The sequence below is a fragment of the Balaenoptera musculus genome, chromosome X (genome assembly GCF_009873245.2).
Source record: "Balaenoptera musculus isolate JJ_BM4_2016_0621 chromosome X, mBalMus1.pri.v3, whole genome shotgun sequence".
Taxonomy (NCBI): domain Eukaryota; kingdom Metazoa; phylum Chordata; class Mammalia; order Artiodactyla; family Balaenopteridae; genus Balaenoptera; species Balaenoptera musculus.
In genome coordinates this window covers 32,326,541-32,344,949 of record NC_045806.1, presented here as the reverse complement: position 1 = coordinate 32,344,949, position 18,409 = coordinate 32,326,541, and the positions used below count along the sequence as shown (strand labels likewise).

Below are 18,409 nucleotides of genomic sequence, written 5' to 3'. Positions count from 1 at the left end.
TTTTAAAACCCTTATAACACAATCCCATTTAATAGCTCAGTAACACATCTGATTGTGTGTTTTCTCACAAACATGACAAAGAGGTCATCACCACTCAGTGGTGATATTTAAACACTTGGAAAACATATTAAGCGGGACTCCTGTCTTAGGTGATTGCGTACATGCTTCTTATCTGAAGTTAGCAGCAAGGGAAATGAAATGGCTTTCCAAATGACTGCACTGCCAAGCCACCTCCTTTCAGCTAACTGACTGATTCCCGTCACTGCTGCCTCCCAAGGGGTCACTTGCAGTGACAAGGAGGATGACAGTCCCATACGTCACCAAAGCTTCCTACAACCGTGGGTTGGTGCAATCCAATAAGGGGCCTCTTAGACAACGCTGAACAGGGATCATTTCCTGCCAGGAGAGGCAGAATGTGATATAAGCACAGCACTGCAGAGACACACGCTGTTGGTCTGCACTCAAATTAGCTTTGTAACAATTCTGGGCCTCAGTTTATTCACGTGGGGAACGGGAGATTTGCCTTTAAGGTCTTCTCTCAACCTGTGGCTCTGGGTCCATGTGAGCTCTGCCGGTACCACAGAATCCACACTTTATTGACCGCAGAAACGGAGGAGGGACCCTGAACACCCCCAATCCCGGTTAAAACAGGAGGCAGGAGCAATCCTAACCAGCACCTAGTTAACACGTTGACCACCCTGCAGACACAAATCCCAAGTTCAAGTGACACAGGTATAAGAGCAGGGTAGGAATCCAAAGCTTCACGTACACCAAAAGGTTACGGTCGTCTGCGACTGGTGGTAGTTCCATAACTGAGCCTTGATTGTGTTTTCTGGGCGGCACCCCCTTGTGGCTGAAATGACCGCGCCCCTGCGTGCGGTAGTCCGTCGGGCTGACCAGATCAGGAGTCTGCACCACGTTTTGGGTCCCAGATCCCTTTGAAAATCTGTGCGGTTCCAGGTGGAGCCAGTCCTCAGCGCGACGCGCACACGCACGTGGACACACCTCACGCGTACAAATGATGAAGCCGGCTTCCTGGGGCTCAGGCGCCAAGGGACACCGGCTCGTCTGGCTCACCGCTCGCACTCCTTCCTGTTTCTGACCGGCACTGGGACATCACCCCTCACTGTCTCAACCCCCGATGGCGCCCACGCCAATCAAGCCACTCAGCTGGAGAGTAAATGCCTCATCTCCAGGCAAATTCCACGTCCCCTTGTATGTACCTCCCTCACGTCTCTTTTTCTCCGTGCTCCTCCGGGCTCTGTGTTGAGTCAACACTTGGTCAATCTAGCGCTGCACTGGAGATTTTGGAATACACCTGGGAGTTTTACGTCTCAGTCTTTAGAGATGAGTCCTAAACTTTGATCTAGAATATCTCCATCCCTTCCCTCCTCCCTCCCTGCCTCCTGATCTTAAAAGCACACAGAGCAAGGAGCCCTCTAGTTCCCTAACTGTCACGTGAAACCATTTTGTCCTGACCACGTAGGAACGGTGTGGTTGTTCCAAGCCAGCGCTCCGGACTCCTTCTCTCCGCGTGAGCAGCTAAACGAGCGAGAGCTGCGGCTCGCCTGGGGAAAGGCGAGTCCATCGGTACGTCAAGCTGCAAGCAGCATAAAGCCTGTCTTACAGTGGCTTAAACAAAGATGAAGTTTATTTTTCTCCCATGACAGAGAGTCTGAAGGTATGTAACTGCTGGCCTTGATCCAGAAACTGGACAATTTCAGAACCAGCCTCCCGTACTCATTTGACTTTTTGCTCCTGGTCGACTCCTGTGATGATAAGATGGTGCCCCAGCTCCACATATTTTGCTGACCCAAGGTGGTATAAAGAGAGGATCCAAAAGTTAATGGTTCCCAAGACAAGGTTTCTCAAAGCTAAGTGACGTAGGGGAGGAAATTAATCTCCCCTCTACCCTTTTAGGTTCTTGGCTGAGAACCGCCATATAATAAAAGACAGATTAACAGGAGACAAACAAAACAGAAGTTTAATAACATGGATACCTCCTGTATACATGGGAGAGACCCAGGAGAACTGAACAGCTCCCTGAAATGGCCCAAGCCACCACCTTAAATAGCATCTCCAGCTAGAGACAAAAGAAGTTATTGGAGGGGCAGGGGAGCCAGTTTCTGGAGGCTATCAGGAAAAGCACAGTAAACCAGGGTAAGGTTGTCATGCAGACTTCAGTCCATGCCGTCTCCTTTCATGAGAGTTTCTAGAGGTTTAGCTATCCTCCTCTTCCTGGTACAGTGAGGGAGACACCCCTAGAAATGGACGTTTCCCTTACAAACGGAAATGTCTGTTACAAAAGGATAACTTCTACTCTGTTTTCTGAGATTCTCCTGTGCCTGCCATTTCTTAAAAATAATCAGCTCAAGATAATCCTTATGCTAAAGAGGCACACTTTGGGGTGGCAAATTCGGGTCCACGATGAGCACTTCACTTGATTCTCCGAGTCTCATTCACTCAATAAGTATTTATTGCTATGCGCTGAGTACGTAGATTAGCAAAACAGTAATAGCCGCTGTTCTCAAGAAGCATATATTAGCAAGCTTTCTCTTACAGTGTATTTTATTCTGGTGAAGAGACCGTGAACAACAAAAAAGAACAAAGAGTGTAGCTCATCATCCATTATACCAGGTTTAACACACAACGCACTGCAGTCGCCCACCGACAGCGCACCCCGAGGGGAATTCAGGATGAGAAAACAGGATGAGGCATTGTGCGCTTTGGAAAAATGGGCCCTAGATAGTTAAGACGCACATCTCGGGAAGAACAGACCTAAACAGACATTTCTCCAAACAAGACATACAGATGACCAACAGGCACATGAAAAGATGATCAACATCGCTAATTATTAGAGAAATGCAAATCAAAACTACAATGAGGTACCACCTCACACCAGTCAGAATGGCCATCATTAAAAAGTGTACAAATAACAAATGCTGGAGAGGATGTGTAGAAAAGGGAACCCTCTTGCACTGTGGGTGGGAACGTAAATTGGTGCAGCCACTATGGAAAACAGTATGGAGGTTCCTCAAAAAAACTGAAAATAGAGTTGCCATATGATCCAGCAATCCCACTCCTGGGCATATATCCAGGCAAAACCCTAACTTGAAAAGATACATGCACCCCAATGTTCAGAGCTGCACTATTTACAACAGCCAAGACATGGAAGCAAACTAAATGTTCATCGACAGAGGAATGGATAAAGCAGATGTGGTATGTGTGTATGTGTGTATGTATATATATACATACACACACACAGTGGAACACCACTCAGCCACAGAAAAGAATGAAATGATGCCATTTGCAGCAACATGGATGGACCTAGAGATTATCATATTAAGTAAGTCAGACAAAGAAAGACAACTATCATATGATATCACTTATACGTGGAATCTACAAAAATGATACAAATGAACCTATTTACAAAACAGAAATAAACTCACAGACATAGAAAACAAACTTATGGTTACCAAAGGGGATGGGGGGGTGGGGGGGCGGGATAAATTAGGAGGTTGGGATTAACATACATACACTACTATGTATCAAATAGATAACAAACAAGGACCGACTGTACAGCACAGGGAACTATACTCAATATCTTGTAATAACCTGTAAGGGAAAAGAATCTGAAAAAGTATATGTATATATATATGAATAACTGAATCACTCTGCTGTACACTTGAAACTAGCACAACATTGTAAATTAACTATACTTCAATTAAAAATGGTTTAAAAAGTTTAAAAAAGAACATTTAAAGATATTTTCGATGGCAAACAAGGCTTACTATTTCTGATGTAGACCAAATATGCAATGTTGTTCTATAACAAGTGTCTATCCCACCGGTAATCCATTTGGAGTTATGGAATATTCATTTAGCATAGAATTTGATAATGAGAAAAACCTCAAGTGAATTTCAATGCACTTGCTTCAGTAAAATTACTGCCACCTCATGTAATGTCCCTATTACTGTTGGAAGACTTTTACGCCCCGGGTACATCAAAATATAATGCAAAACATAGAAAGACTGAAAACAGAGGATGATTATTCTCCCTGTTTGCCAGAATTGAACCGTAGCAGAAATCAAATCTGCTCACTGAACTGAATGTTTGGGAGGAAATAAATGTCGCTGTCTGAAGGTGTTCAGTGTTCGGTGTTGTCAAAAGATAAACTGAGGTATATTAAAAATTTTAAGAGCTTATCTGAGCAAAAATTGATTCCAGTGGCACAGTGCCAAACCGGAAGTTGTTAGGGGTGCTCTGCTGAAAGATTATACAGAGAAGTGTGGAAGCAAAGAAAGGAAATGCTTCGATGGGTTACAGCTTAAAGCCTAGCTGGCTTGTTGTGATTGGTTGCCCTTAGGTCTCAATTTAGTAGCCTTGAGGCATATGCAGGCTTAGACTTTAGTTCACTTCCTTAGAAGTGAACCTTACTTAGAGTGGCCTTAGAGCCCCCTCAGCCCAGTGGCCTCCTGGTTTAATTTCCCGTCCAGGCCAGGACTTCTCCGGCTGGGCTTCTACACGGAGACGCAGGAGCAGTGGCACCACTACCGAGGCCGCTTGGAAACAAGTTCCTAGGACTTACACTCTTTGGGCCTGATTTGTTTCTGCTAATGAGGCAGTGAGGTTATGATTAAGAAGCTCCACTTCTAGTTTAACCTCACCACTCAGAGACAAGGCCAAGAGAATAATAAGGAAAACTCAACAGTGCTTGTTCGGAAAACTTAAAATCACCAGTAGAATTGTCCCTGTGGCCTCTGCCATACTAGAAAAACTTTCCCTTTGTTGTCATGAAAGTCACTGTGAGCGCAGATTTGCTTTTCTAGGGTAACTAGGAAGTTACCTGAGCGAGGACTCTACAAGTCTAACGTGAAACACTTCGGGAGCTAGCAGCCCTGCAAAACCTCCAGAGTTATTCACAGTCTGAAGAAGAATAAGATACATTTGGCTGCCAAAACAAACACTGTAGCACAAGGAATTGCCCAGGTTCAAACAAAGATCCACGATGGCATCATTACCCACAAGGTTTTGTTTTTCTTCTAAAGGCCTGAAGATTAAAGCACCATAGATTAACTGCACAGTGTAGCAAGCACTATCCACCCCACGAGTGTGATTAGGTACAAGGAGCAAAGATCGCAGATACTGAGACCAGAGGACTTCTGATTTGAAGGGGGCAGGGGAGTGTGAGTTGGGGAACAAGAAACTCTGGCTTAGGGCACTGGGAGATACATGGAAAGTGAGACAGGAGTCAAAGACAGCCGCATTTCTTGCGACTCCTCCAAGTTTGGCTCCTTAGCCAAGTCAGGAAGATGTCATCCTCTCCCATTCTCTCCACTTCCAGTTTTCGTCCTACTCTTGGTTCCGTGGCCTTGAATGCAAGCAAGTAACGTTAATATCAGTGTTTTGGTGTACCTGGTGATAATGTACTTATTAAAAATAATAAAGGACATTATAAGTGTCAAATTACTAACAAACCTTTGATTTGTGTCTAACTAGGAATGAATCTGTCTTTGGGATATGATGACGTGTCGTTTGAAGCTTAGTCATGAGGAGAGAGAGGATTTCTATTGTGAAAAGACATGGAGAAAAGTGAGGACCCTTGTGTTTGAGAATACCGGAAATATTAGAAATGAAGATGAAAATGCAACGCTAGTTGAAAAATATAAGTTCATTTCTTCTGGAAAAATAAAGGTAATTAACAAGCTTTATTTAAAGTTGAGAGGCAGTAGCATTCTTCTTTTAGTTATTTTTTATTTTTTGGCCACGCCACACAGCATACAGGATCCTAGTTCCCCAACCAGGGAGCGAACCCGCGCCCCCTGCGTTGGAAGGGCGGAGTCTTAACCACTGGACCGCCAGGGAAGTCCCGAAAGGCAGTAACATTCTAAACAGTATCCAGACACTCGCTTTCTTGCTCCTAAGTGACCAACGGAACCCTACAGAATGGCTGACAGGGAACCTTGGATTAGCTTCAACGTTCATCGTGGAATGTTTCAGGTAGGGCTTTTCTCTTTTTTCACAATTGATAACCCACTCTTTACCTCCACAAATAATGATATAAGTTAGATGAAAAGTTTTTCCTTTAAAGTCCATATGTATTTGAGAATTTATTAAAATTGAGTTATTAAAAATGGAGTTTTCTAAACAACCATTTTCTTTATAGTCTAGTGGGATAATAAAAATAAATAACAAAAAATACTATCAAATCTAATCTTCACCAAAGCCATCAAGGAGGTCCGTGAGTGAATACAAAAATCACAGCTCTGAAATAGAGAACGTAGGGGAATTTAAAGCTTCTTCCGTCTGGCACATCTTCCAGTACACTTGCTGTGCCTCAATATATTCGAAACAGTTAGCTGGAGTTTACCAAGTCCTAGGACCCAAATGAAAAGTAGGTGTTTTCTTATTAAAGGGGAAGATCCTTTTCATCTCAACTGAAATAAAGTAAGTTGGCTCTGGATACAAAAAACAGTTAAAAAAGAAGAACCCTCCTATGAGGGCTCAATTCAGCCTTTTTATATTACCAACATGAAGGAAGATATTTTACTTATTCTTCTTCTATAAATAAACACTTTAGCTGTGCTATGAGTTTTGCACACCTTCATGACTTTTCCTGTGGTTTTCCTTAATTTATCTTTATTGGGATAAAGCTTGTGGACTCCCACACTACAACATGAATGAAAATAGTAGCTTTGACGCTATGACAAGCTACTGTTTGACAAACTATGTTTGTGATAATTTTTTGGAAGATTTTTTTTCTTAACCAAACTCTTCATATGTTAAAATTAATTTGAACGAGGCATTTCAAAATAAAAATCTATAAGATGATCCTTAGAAGACGTAAAAGATAGCATTTCTGATATATACATATACGGCCTCCTAACAATTTAGATAGGTTTATATTGATACAAATCTCAAATAAAGATTATAAAATAAAAAAGGAATTTTAGGAAAAAATTTTGGTTGCTCCTACACCATACATGCCATAGGATGATTATTAGAGGGAAGAGATATGGGAACATATGTATATGTATAACTGATTCACTTTGTTATAAAGCAGAAACTAACACACCATTGTAAAGCAATTATACTCCAATAAAGATGTTAAAAAAAAAATGGCAAGCATGGATTTTTTTTTTAAGATAGATACTAGAGAGATAGAGATAAATAGGTAGATTCTTATCTATAAAAGCACTGCCATACAAACTTGAAAGTAAAATACAAAATAATACAAATGTTCTAAATGTTAAGAAAACCTAAAAATGTCTCTTTTTAATGTCTAAATTGAAGTGCAATAAAAACCTATCTGATTGTGTGACTGCATTGTTAGGAAATTTGGTTTGGAAACTTTTGGAAACTAATAAATTACTGGCCGAAATGCTCATTACCCATTATGTTGTCACCTGAAACAGAGTCGATCAATTTCTTCAGCAAAGGAACAACGGGTAAACTAATAAAGTACAGGTTAGTCACCACGTATTACAACCAAGTGTGATTTTGTGAAATAACAGGTCTTAGAGTACGTCAAAGTTAGCTATGCTCTTCAGTTCTTGCTTTGAAGCCAACCTGCCTTGGGAATACTTTTATCAGTAAACACAGACAATGGGTGTCTTTGTTTTCTCAAAGTCTGTATCACCAGTTGTATTAGCTAGGGCTGCCAGGACACAAAGTACCACAAACCAGATGGCTTAGAAAAACAGAAATGCATCGTCTCACAATTCTGGAGGCTGGAAGTTCAAAATAGAGGTATGGGCCGGGTTGGTTCCTTCTGAGAGCTGTGAGGGAAGGATCTGTTATGGCTTCCCTCCTGGACTTGTAGACACATCACCCTGTTCTCTGTCTTCATGGCCACAGGATAGTCTCCCTTTGTGCACGTCTATATGTCCAAATTTCCCCTTTACGTGACACGAGTCGTACTGGACTAGGACCCGTCCTAATGACCTCATCTTAATTACATCTGCAAGTACCCTATTTTCAAATAAGGTCACATTCTGAGCTACTGGGGGTTAGGACTGCAACATGTGATTTTGCGGGGGGAGGGGGGGATGCGATTCAACCTCTAACACAAGTCTAGGACAGATTGACAATAAGGTAACTCTAGCAGTACATGAAGCAAGAGGGTAACTGTGTTAAAGAAATCTGTCTTTCAATGCAAGCTTCTCAATGAATTGCTGAAGTGGTGCCAACTCCCATCTATCAATCAAATTGAACTCTTGAACCAATAAAATAAAGTACTTAAAGGACACGTTATGGTGGGCCTTTTCAGGCAGCTGCATCACAGAATCACAGTGCTGGTAAGAAAGATGGGTAGTAAACTTTGAACAGATGCTTTAGAATAGTCTTTACCACCGATATAAGACTTGGGGGAAATGCGACACCAATCTTAGAAGGAAAAAGAGCTGCACAATCAAGTTCATCCTGAACTCAAATCATCAAAGGGTCGATATATTTTGGAGCAGAACATGTGCCTGGTGTCAAAATTAGTACCATCTTCCTAATGACATTCCGATCTTGGACCTGCAGCCGTGACTAGACAGCTTGTTTCAGTGCAGTTCTGATCTGGCTGAAGAAATCCACAGTGTTAACTGTCATCCACTGACTCAGGTCCTCTTCCTGAGGACAACATGACAGCTCCCTTCATGTTCCCACTTCCTACGGTGCTTCTGCAGGTTTTAAGTGTTCGTACTGATGAGCTCCTTCAGGGATGTTCTTCTTGGACTTGAACGTATGAGAAGAATGGCTGCTGAAGAGGAAGCTCTTCTGTTCTTCTTGAGGGCGAGGGTAGAGGTGGGGGAGGGAGAGGCCATTAGACTGCAGTGCAGTTAGTGTTCAGAGGCAGCACTTGGGAACCGGGAGGGGTAGACAGTCCTCAGCCTGCGGACAGCAAAACCCAGGCTAGCGCTGCTCTGAGCAGGGGTCAAAGTTGGTGCAAACACCTGTGTTGCTTTCCCCACCTCCCCAGCCAGGAAAATGGACCCAGCTACATGGCACACGAAAAGGCTTCACTTACATCACCATTATAATGTTGGACGCCAATCAAATACCCAAACAAATAAATATACAGTTATGAACTGTGCTAAATTATATGAAGGGAAAGAAAGACATTCTCTAAAGGACCCCAGTATCCACATCTGTAAAATATGAAAATGTGCTCTAGGTCTCAAGGAGTAAATGAGATAATGCATGGAAAGCACTTGGCACAGCATCCGGTGTTCAGTAAATGCTCAATAACATGAGCTCTTTTGATATTATTATGATTCTGCCCCGTAATTCCAGCCTCTAATATCTTCTATATTGAAATGTTTGCTGATTTATAGTGATGGATTCTCCTTAGGAACTCATAGTCCATTATTATTGTTTACTACAGTCAATTCACCAACTTGTTAGTCTACCCTTCCATAAAGAAGAATGAAGTATATGTGGGTTCTATGTCACAATACAAGCACGTATAGTTTCTCCCTCTGCACACTAATCACAGCGTTCTATTACCGCTATTGCTATCAGACAGAACTGACAAATTATGTGACATTATTGGTACTGTTTTCTGCCAAGACACTAGAAGTTATAATGTTTATATCATGCAAAGATCAGACTGACATCTAAATCATCCTTGCCAGTTTCTACTCTCAGTTATTTACTTAGGTCTCTTCGTTTTTCCAGTCATCCTGCAAAGTCTTACTATTTTGATTTACTTCAGCCTGACGCCCATCTTTGCTCCACTTGGAAAGCATGCTTGGCGCGTGACGCTGGGAGGGGGGCTGCTGTCACGGGCATCCTCTGTGCCATTGCAGGAGCATCCCTTGTGCCTGGGAGGGACCGGGGTGCCCGTCTCTGAGGAGGAAGAACGGAGTTTCCCTCCCACGTGGAGGGCGGGGTCAACCACGGGCTTGTGCGGAGATGTGTCTCTCGGTCTCCTCTGCTCTCTACCTCCGCTCATGAATTTGCAGGCAATAAGCAGGTCAGAGAGTCACGTGATTTAAAATTTTAGGCCTGCAAGGGCTTTGAAGTCCATTTTGTCAACCCCCTCAAAGTCCACTTAGATCCCTTCTGTAGTATCTTCATATCAAGAGGCCATTCAAGTGCATCTTTCCCCTTAGAAGAAGGAGCATTCCATCTATTTGAGGAGAACTTTATGAGGAATTTTAGGCGCTGCCTTAATTAAGTGGGACCAACATGTACTTGAAGACCTGTATAAACTGTCAAGCAGAATTTCAATTTAGGGAAAGATTCTCCCGGTCTGCCATAAAACTGAAGATGGGACTGTATCTCCTAGAGAATAATAAGACTAAAACAGTAAAATAATGATAATAGCTAAATTTATTAGAACTTTAATAAGCGTCACTCGCGCACAGTGAAAGGTAAAGTAAGCCCTTCACGTCCTGACTCGTGTCATCTCGGCAACGCATACACGCGGGATGGACCGTTATTCCCAGATGGGCAAGCTGAAGCTCGGAGAAGTTGCAAAGGTTGCTCAAGAAACTATTAGGGAGGCCACGTGATCACTGAGCTTTCCCAAAAATAATGCTGTCTATGTATATCCTCCTTGAGAGTTTACACACTTGTTTGCTTTACGTTATTTCCACTTGATTTTCCTCCTCACATGCTCACGAGTCTGCTCCAAACCTATCTTACCTGCCGTCTACTTTTACACCTTTCACCAGAGAAACTGGAAAGCACTATCTTTAGAATATTATCTACATCTTAGAAACAAGGAATTCGAGTCTGGGCCTAAATGCTGCCTCTGTTCTGGGCCAAAGCAAGTTTGTTATCCAGGTGAATGGGGGTTTGGATAAAGAAGCCAATAGTCTCCAGTATTCCCAGGAAGCCCTCCACGTGGTTAGTAACTAAGACCCTTAGCATAAACCCCTGTCCACACCCCCCCCCGTCGCTGAAGCCACAGTGAAGCCAGGCGGAGCCGGAGCGGCGAGGTTCCTTCCCGGCCACTCGAGGCCAGCAAGCCACAGCCGAGAACCTCCGAGCTGGAGCGCGCTGCTTCTGACATCACGAGGCCGGTTCGTTCAGAAGGAGGAAGACGCTGCTAGAATGTTTCTAGAAGGAAAACGTCCCATGTATTTTCAGTGCATACTACTGAGAGGCCTCTAGTTTTTAAGGCTTCGCGAGACTTCCCAGAACGTAAGTCTTAAGGAAATTAAACAAGCAGAGAAAGTGTGTCTCTGGGGTGTCCCTCCACCTCTTCCAAAAGCCCTGTGCTTTCCGTTTTATCATAATGCTTTATTTCTCCCACCCCCTTACCTACCTGGAACAAAACACAACTTGAACTGTTCTCTTTTTTCCTCTAATAATTTATTTTCTGAAAAGCAATAATGTCCCTCCTCGTCTTCCCTTCTCCTCAGGTTCACACCCTTTCTCTCCCCCTTTTTCTTTCTATTGCTCACTCCTCTCTTCCCCTCTCTGTTGCATTTCTAGGAGGAAATAAACACTCCATGACTAGATAATCCACTCTCACTGTTTCAACTACCACCTGTGAGCTGATGACTTGTAAATCTGTCATCTCTGGCTGACACCTCTCCTGCAAGCCTCGAAGGTCTATTTCTCACTAACTGTTAGACATCTGCACACGGGTGGGTCCCCAGGACCGCAGCTCGACCAGACTGAACACTAGACGGCACTGTGTGAAATAATCCCAACAACCACAAACATATTTGCAAATATTTGCATATGTAGAGAATATCTTTGAAACGAGACACAAGAAACCAATAAAGGTGGCAGCCCCCAGCGCTGGGAGCACTACAGCCAGGGGACAAGGTGGGAGACTCACTTTTCTCTACGTGCCTTCAGGACCCTTTGGATTTCATACAATGTGCATGGATTACCTACTAAACAATAAAGGGAACTGTATAGACATTTTAATGTTTACATCTTCTAGAGTTTTACCAAGCCCATTGTTCTCCTTCTGCCACGTGCTCCCTGGGTAGATAAATTGACTCTCAGTTTCAACTACCAGTTAGGAGCTGGTGACTCCCAGATCTGTCATCTCTGGCCCACACCCCTCCTTCGAGCTTCAGAGTTCCACTTCCCACCGTCAGACGTTTGTCCGTGGGTATGTCACCAGAACCTCAAACCCAACGTCCCCTGCACCCCACTCACCATCTTCCAGCTGCCTGACCTTGAGGAAGGCCCCCTGTCAATCCTGCTGAACTGAAGGGCGACCCTGCCGCCGCTCCTCCTGAGCTGTCAGTCCCAGCTGCCAACAACCGTGGCCTCGCCCTGCACCCGCCAGAACTGGGGTTCACTCCTTCCCTCCCCAGATCCACCCCACCAGCCAGCCAAACAGCCCCACCCCTCCCCTACAATATCGCTCAGATTCAGCCCATCCTCCCCATTTCTACTACCCTCCTGTAGGCCCTTATCATCTCTTTCCTGGGCTTCCATGCTCCCTCCCAATCTGACTTCCTTCTTCCAGGCCTGTGCTTTTCAAAGTCCCCACACACACACAACTGCCCGAGTCACGCATGTAAGTGTAACGTTTTTTTTTTCTTTTTTTGCTGCACCGCGCGGCTTGCGGGATCTTAGCTCCCCGACCAGGAATAGAACCCGGGGCCCCCTGCAGTGGGAGCACAGAGTCCTAACCACTGGACAGCCAGGGAATTCCCTGTTTTTTTAATTAATTAATTAATTTTTTTTGGTAAGTGTAAGTCTAACAGCATTGCTCCTGGCTCACCCCTGGGGGGCTCCTGTACCAGGTGCGGAGGCCCCAACACAGCACCGCACTGCGTCCTTGTCCCTCCCCACCTGGCCTTGTCCCTCCCCACCTGGCTTTGCCGACCTGTCCGGCTTCATCTCCTCCCATTTCTTGACTTATTACAGAAGTCACACAACTGTTTGCAGTTTCCCAAGCATCCTGTGCTGTTCCTCCCTGACACCTTTGTTTATGCTCCTCACTTAGCTTAGAATGCCCACTCCTGACCCCCTTCGGCTTCCCTTCATCTTGGCCATCTCCTCACCATCACGTGAGACTCACACAAACACCTAAGGAAGGAACGTGGCACAAAGACGTCCTGAGACGGCGAAGACTGAAAACTGTGAGCCTCGGGCCCAGTCGTAACATCGCTGACAAGGGAAAGCAAAAGGATCATGATCTCCAGCTAGTTTAATTCAGTGGTATAAGTAACCGATCTAGAATTTCTTTGAAAACAACATTAACCATCTTGCATGACCATGGGAAGAAATGAAAAGGAGCAAGAGACAACTCAAGTTTAGGCTGCATCATGTCTGGTCACCCAACCACAAGACACATGAAAGGTACTGAGTAGGTACTAAGACTCCATAGAGTCCCCTGTTGTCATATAACATCTACCAACGACTTTAATTAACTTCACACTTCACAGTGAATCATCTGCCTTCAGCATTTACCCTCCTTTTAGACTTGGGAACAAGCTAATGAATTTGATGGGCAGGCAGCAGAATGAAGATGTGTTTTTGCCTCTCATAAAGGCTCCTTTTACATTTCTAGGGTCATATCTTGAGTTTCAGGGCAAGTCTGAGCTCACTTAGTGCAGAGAAGAATATGTCAGGAGCTGGATATTACAGATTTAAGTCATAAAACAAAAGCACCTTGAGTCTTGGTGTAAGTCTGCAGTGATAAAGATGCGTAGTGGGGAAATTCCCAACATCCAAGGGGTCTCGATCAAATAAAACTGGGGCTGAATCATCTGTGGTGATGAGGCAGAGGTATGCAGATCAGAAGCATCTGAGATTTTTACATCTCACTAATGTCACTAAGTAGCCCAACCTTATCAGAGACACTATCAGGAAAATTCAGAGTCTGGCTTAGCTTTGGCCTCACCTTTGCGGCACATGCCAAGAATCAGAGAATGGACAACAGGAGAATATTAACCACAAAGAGTACCTGTGTGCCACAGTTAAAATAAACTCAGTTTCACTTCAATTCGTTCATTCATTCATTCAACAATATTTATTGAATGCTATGTGCAAGAATTTGGAGTAAGATCACTCTAGAGAGAGGGATGACATATCCGTGAAACACTTCTAAATTAGCCAGTCTCTATTTTCCAAGGGAATCTGTGGAGAGGTGTTGCGAATTAGAAGAAATAACAGAATTAAATCGCACATCTAGTCAGGAATGGAGGTATCCAAGTCCCTCTCTGCTCTCATGTGAAGGTAAGTTACAGCTACAGAATAAAGGAACACAAAATATACATAGATAGGTATGGTGCCATACATCCAAAGGATTTGGGACAATCTCAATTTTAATATCCTTTTCCCTTATCTCGAAGAGCACGCTTGTATTTGTCAACCCACACAGCCCAATTCTGACTTGGGAAATACAGCTAGGTTGGCAGACACACAGAGAGGGCATCTAATGACCTGCTGGTCCCGTCAGGAGAAGAACAAAAAGAGAGAAATACTGAAGAAATACTGAATTTGAGGATCATGAAGGCAAAGATATGGATGGCTCTGAATACAGGAGAAGACGGAGCAAAAGGACCTGGACAGGCTGTTCTCAGGAGTGGAGCTCCTTAGGAACACTTCTTTGGTATTGAGAAAAAGGTGAAAATGTAAAATAAGAGAAAGAGAGAATGAAGGAAGCTCCTTCTGAACTTTTCTTGAAGGTCAAGACAATTTGATAATTTACAAAAAAGACTTGCATTAACCCCATCTTCCCCATTTTGGAGCTCTAATAAGCTCTGGTATAACTTTTTCTTTCTTTCAGAGAACAAACCACACTAATCTTGGAAAATGGTCACAGATATTTTTTAGTGTAATACAGGTATTGCTGAAACACAAATAGATAAGCTTGGTTATACAGGGAAATCTAGTCATTACAAGGACTTTTTCGAGGTTAGATATATTCTGGGAATATTGGCTGGGTCTGGGGATGGACTGCAAATGATATTTCTATAGACCAACTCTTCTTCGTTCTCTCGTCCAAGGTCGAGTAGGCTATCCTGAGTCAGAAAATCTGGACCGGGACCTGGTTCTGCCATTTGCTGACTGTTAGATCTGAGACAAGAAATTTTAAGCTCTTTGAGCCTAATATTCATCATTCATAGAAAGGAAACAAGTCCTTCCTTGAAGAGATTTTAGAAAGTTTAAATAACCTAAAATACAGTAAAGTGCTCAGAACATGATAAAAAGATATATAAGTGATAGTTATCAGTACTCTTTACGAACTCTCTCTGGTCTGTCTGCCACGGTACACGGGAGGGAGAGGGTTCTAAAAACAAACAAGGAAGAACACTTGACCAATGAGCTACAAAATATATTACACAATGGCAGGAGAACTGACTTTCAATAATCGTATACTAGAAATTTTCGTTACACCTGGGTAACACCAAATTCTATTTAAAATGCCAATCTCAACTGTTTCTGCTATTTGACTTTGACCCCTCTAATAAAGATTTAGCATAAATAGATAGAATGACAATCTTCAGTAAAGGGGATAGAAATGTTTTATCTACCAAGTTCTTTATTGCCTAACAGTCTTTACAAATAGGGCCAGAGATAAAGTTACCATTAAAACTAACAGGATGTTCAGTATTACCTCCTGGATACTACTTGTGTGATATTCTTGCTGTAATCTTATCTTAGGTTGCCACCAAATGTTTCCTGAATGCCCAACAAATATTCATACTGTAATCTTATCTTAGGTTGTCACCAAATGTTTCCTGAATGCCCATCAAATATTCATACTGTGCTAGGTACCATCAGGGACACAATGATGATTAGAGCACAGGCTTTGCCCCAAAGGCGCTCATCATCTAGCGAGAGGGAGGCAGTGGTAGTAATTGACAAAAAGGCCAGCTGTTGAAGAAGAGTTTTCTGAAAAAGGTGCAAAGTGTTCTGGGAATATAAGCAAAAGGTAGGTTGCTTCCAACTGCAGACATCTAGGAGGGTTCTCTAGGGAATTATTTGAACAAGGTCATGGAGGACGGGTAGGACTCCATTGCCAGAATGGCACTAAAGGGATGGGGTTAGTAGCAAGGCTGAGAAGCAAGCTTGAGCTTGACCCAGAAAGTGGATGAGGGCAGGATGCATTCAGAAACAGTCGCTACAACAGCATGGAGTTGTACAGGACGCAGGGAGTAAAGAAGACAAAGTAGAAAAGGCAGGTCAGGAGAAGACTGGGGAAGGTTTTAAATGGCCAGCTGAGAAGCTGGGGTTTTTTCTAGCTGCAGAAATCCAATGAAGGAAGAATGCCATGCTGGGTCTTGGTTCTGGAAAGATGCACAATTAGAGTCAGTATGGAGGATTTATTGGAGGGGTGAGAAAGAGACTAAAGGGAAGTCAACCAGATAAGGAGTCCTGGCCATAGGCCAAAGGTATTAAGACCTAGGAGGTGGGCAGTGGCACAGAAAGCAATGGATGAATGGCACTCTGCTTTTTTGTCTTGAGATGACACACTCCTTGAGTGCGCCAGTCTCAGATATACTTTGTTGCTGAGATTAAGAGCCTTGGGCTAAACTGAAGAAATGAAAGTCCTTGAATGTAACTAATTTGTGCAACTGCTCCTTTAAAGACTTGCCTGGTGGTTGGTCACTGTCTGAAGAACGCACACTGAGACAGAAGTGACCGTGTGCAAAGATTTTCTTAACCAAGGGACCTGTGATAAAATAAATGGGATACAAAAGTCCAGTGATTTGCATTGTCCCAACATCACACAATACCCCAGTTTTTTACATCTTTGTCCCCTCCGCAGTCACTGTGTATTTTCTTTAGGCTTTTCCCTCTTCTACAATTTCTGCTTTTTTTTTTTTTTTTTTTTTCCGGCCTTGCTGTGTGTGCCTCGTGGGATCTTAGTTCCCCGACCAGGGACTGAACTCACGCCCTCGGTAGTGAAACCACTGAGTCCTAACCACTGGGGCGCCAGGGAGTTCCCAATTTTTGCTATTTTTATGTGAACATCTTTTGCAGGTGATGGTTGACAACTGGTTGTCCCTAATTCGTTCCCCAATATGAATGAGCCAATGAACCTACTTTTTAAAATGCTTTGAGGGACTTCCCTGGTGGTCCAGTGGTTAAGACTCCGTGCTTCCAACGCAAGGGGCGTAGGTTGGATCCCTGGTCGGGGAGCTAAGACTGCACGTGCTGAGCGGCGCAGCAGCCAAGAAAATACATTTAAAAAAATGCTTTGAGATTCTTAATGTAGATGCCCAAACCCATGTAAAAATCACATAATTATGAAATGAAATGACCAACCTTATTATTTAAACTCTATTCTCAGAAATAAAATCAAACATTCTCCCACACACGCAACAAATCAAATATCACCATCGGCACTTTTCCTTTTCATACCTAACATGTGAGCTCTTAACTGCACTACTGCATTCATTTTCTCCTTTCAGATAACAAAAACGTGAATCTGTGAATGTAGCTACACAGATTCCTTTAGAAAGCAATCAGACATAGAATGACTCTAAGTGAAGACTCTGGGCACTTTTCTATGTGTATAAATGCATGCACTCTGCATACCAGTGGCAAAACCAGAAAGAACGTTCACTGGTTTTCTTCCTCAGGATCTGTTAGGATTCCTTCTAGCCCCCATCTTTACTCACTCTCTAAGGAAATCAAGATCTGGGCAGCAATGCCAGGCTAGGGGGTCAGCGGGGACCAGGAACCGAGCAGTGTATTTAAAAACAGAAACATTGGGACTTCCCTGGTGGTGCAGTGGTTAACAATCCGCCTGCCAGTGCAGGGGACATGGGTTCCAGCCCTGGTCCGGGAAGATCCCACATGCCGCAGAGCAACCAAGCCCGTGTGCCACAACTACTGAGCCTGCGCTCTAGAGACCGTGAGCCACAACTACTCAGCTTGCATGCCACAACTACTGAAGCCCGTGTGCCTAGAGCCTGTGCTCCACAACAAGAGAAGCCACCGCAATGAGAAGCCTGCGCACCGCAACAAAGAGTAGGCCCCCGCTCGCCGCAACTAGAGAAAGCCCACGCACAGCAACAAAGACCCAACGCAGCCAAAAATAAATAAATAAAATAAATTTATTTTTTAAAAAACCAGAAACATTTATTAGTGTTTGACAATTAATTAGATCTTCTCTTCTTGCTTTTAAAGACAGTTTCATAATGTTAAAATGTAGTCTACCATTCTACCGGTGATAATTCAAAGTCCTTCTTGCTCACACTCTCTGACATAAATCACAGCAATATTTTTTGATCTGTCTCTTAAACCTAAGGAAATAAAATTAAAAACAAAAAAAACAAATGGGACCTAATTAAACTTAAAAGCTTTTGCATAGCAAAGGAAACCATCGACAAAACAAAAAGACAACCTACTGAATGAGAAAATATTTGCAAATCATATGACTGATAAGGGGTTAATATCTAAAATATATAAATAGCTCATACAACTCAACATTAAAAAAACCCAACTAAAAAACAGACAGAAGGGACTTCCCTGGCGGTCCAGTGGT

The 18,409-nt window shown here is 43.3% G+C and overlaps 1 pseudogene; it reads right to left on the bottom strand.

The window, feature by feature from the left end:
- Positions 1 to 8,132: 8,132 nt before the first annotated feature.
- LOC118888264 lies at positions 8,133 to 11,005 on the bottom strand (annotated as a pseudogene).
- Positions 11,006 to 18,409: the final 7,404 nt, after the last annotated feature.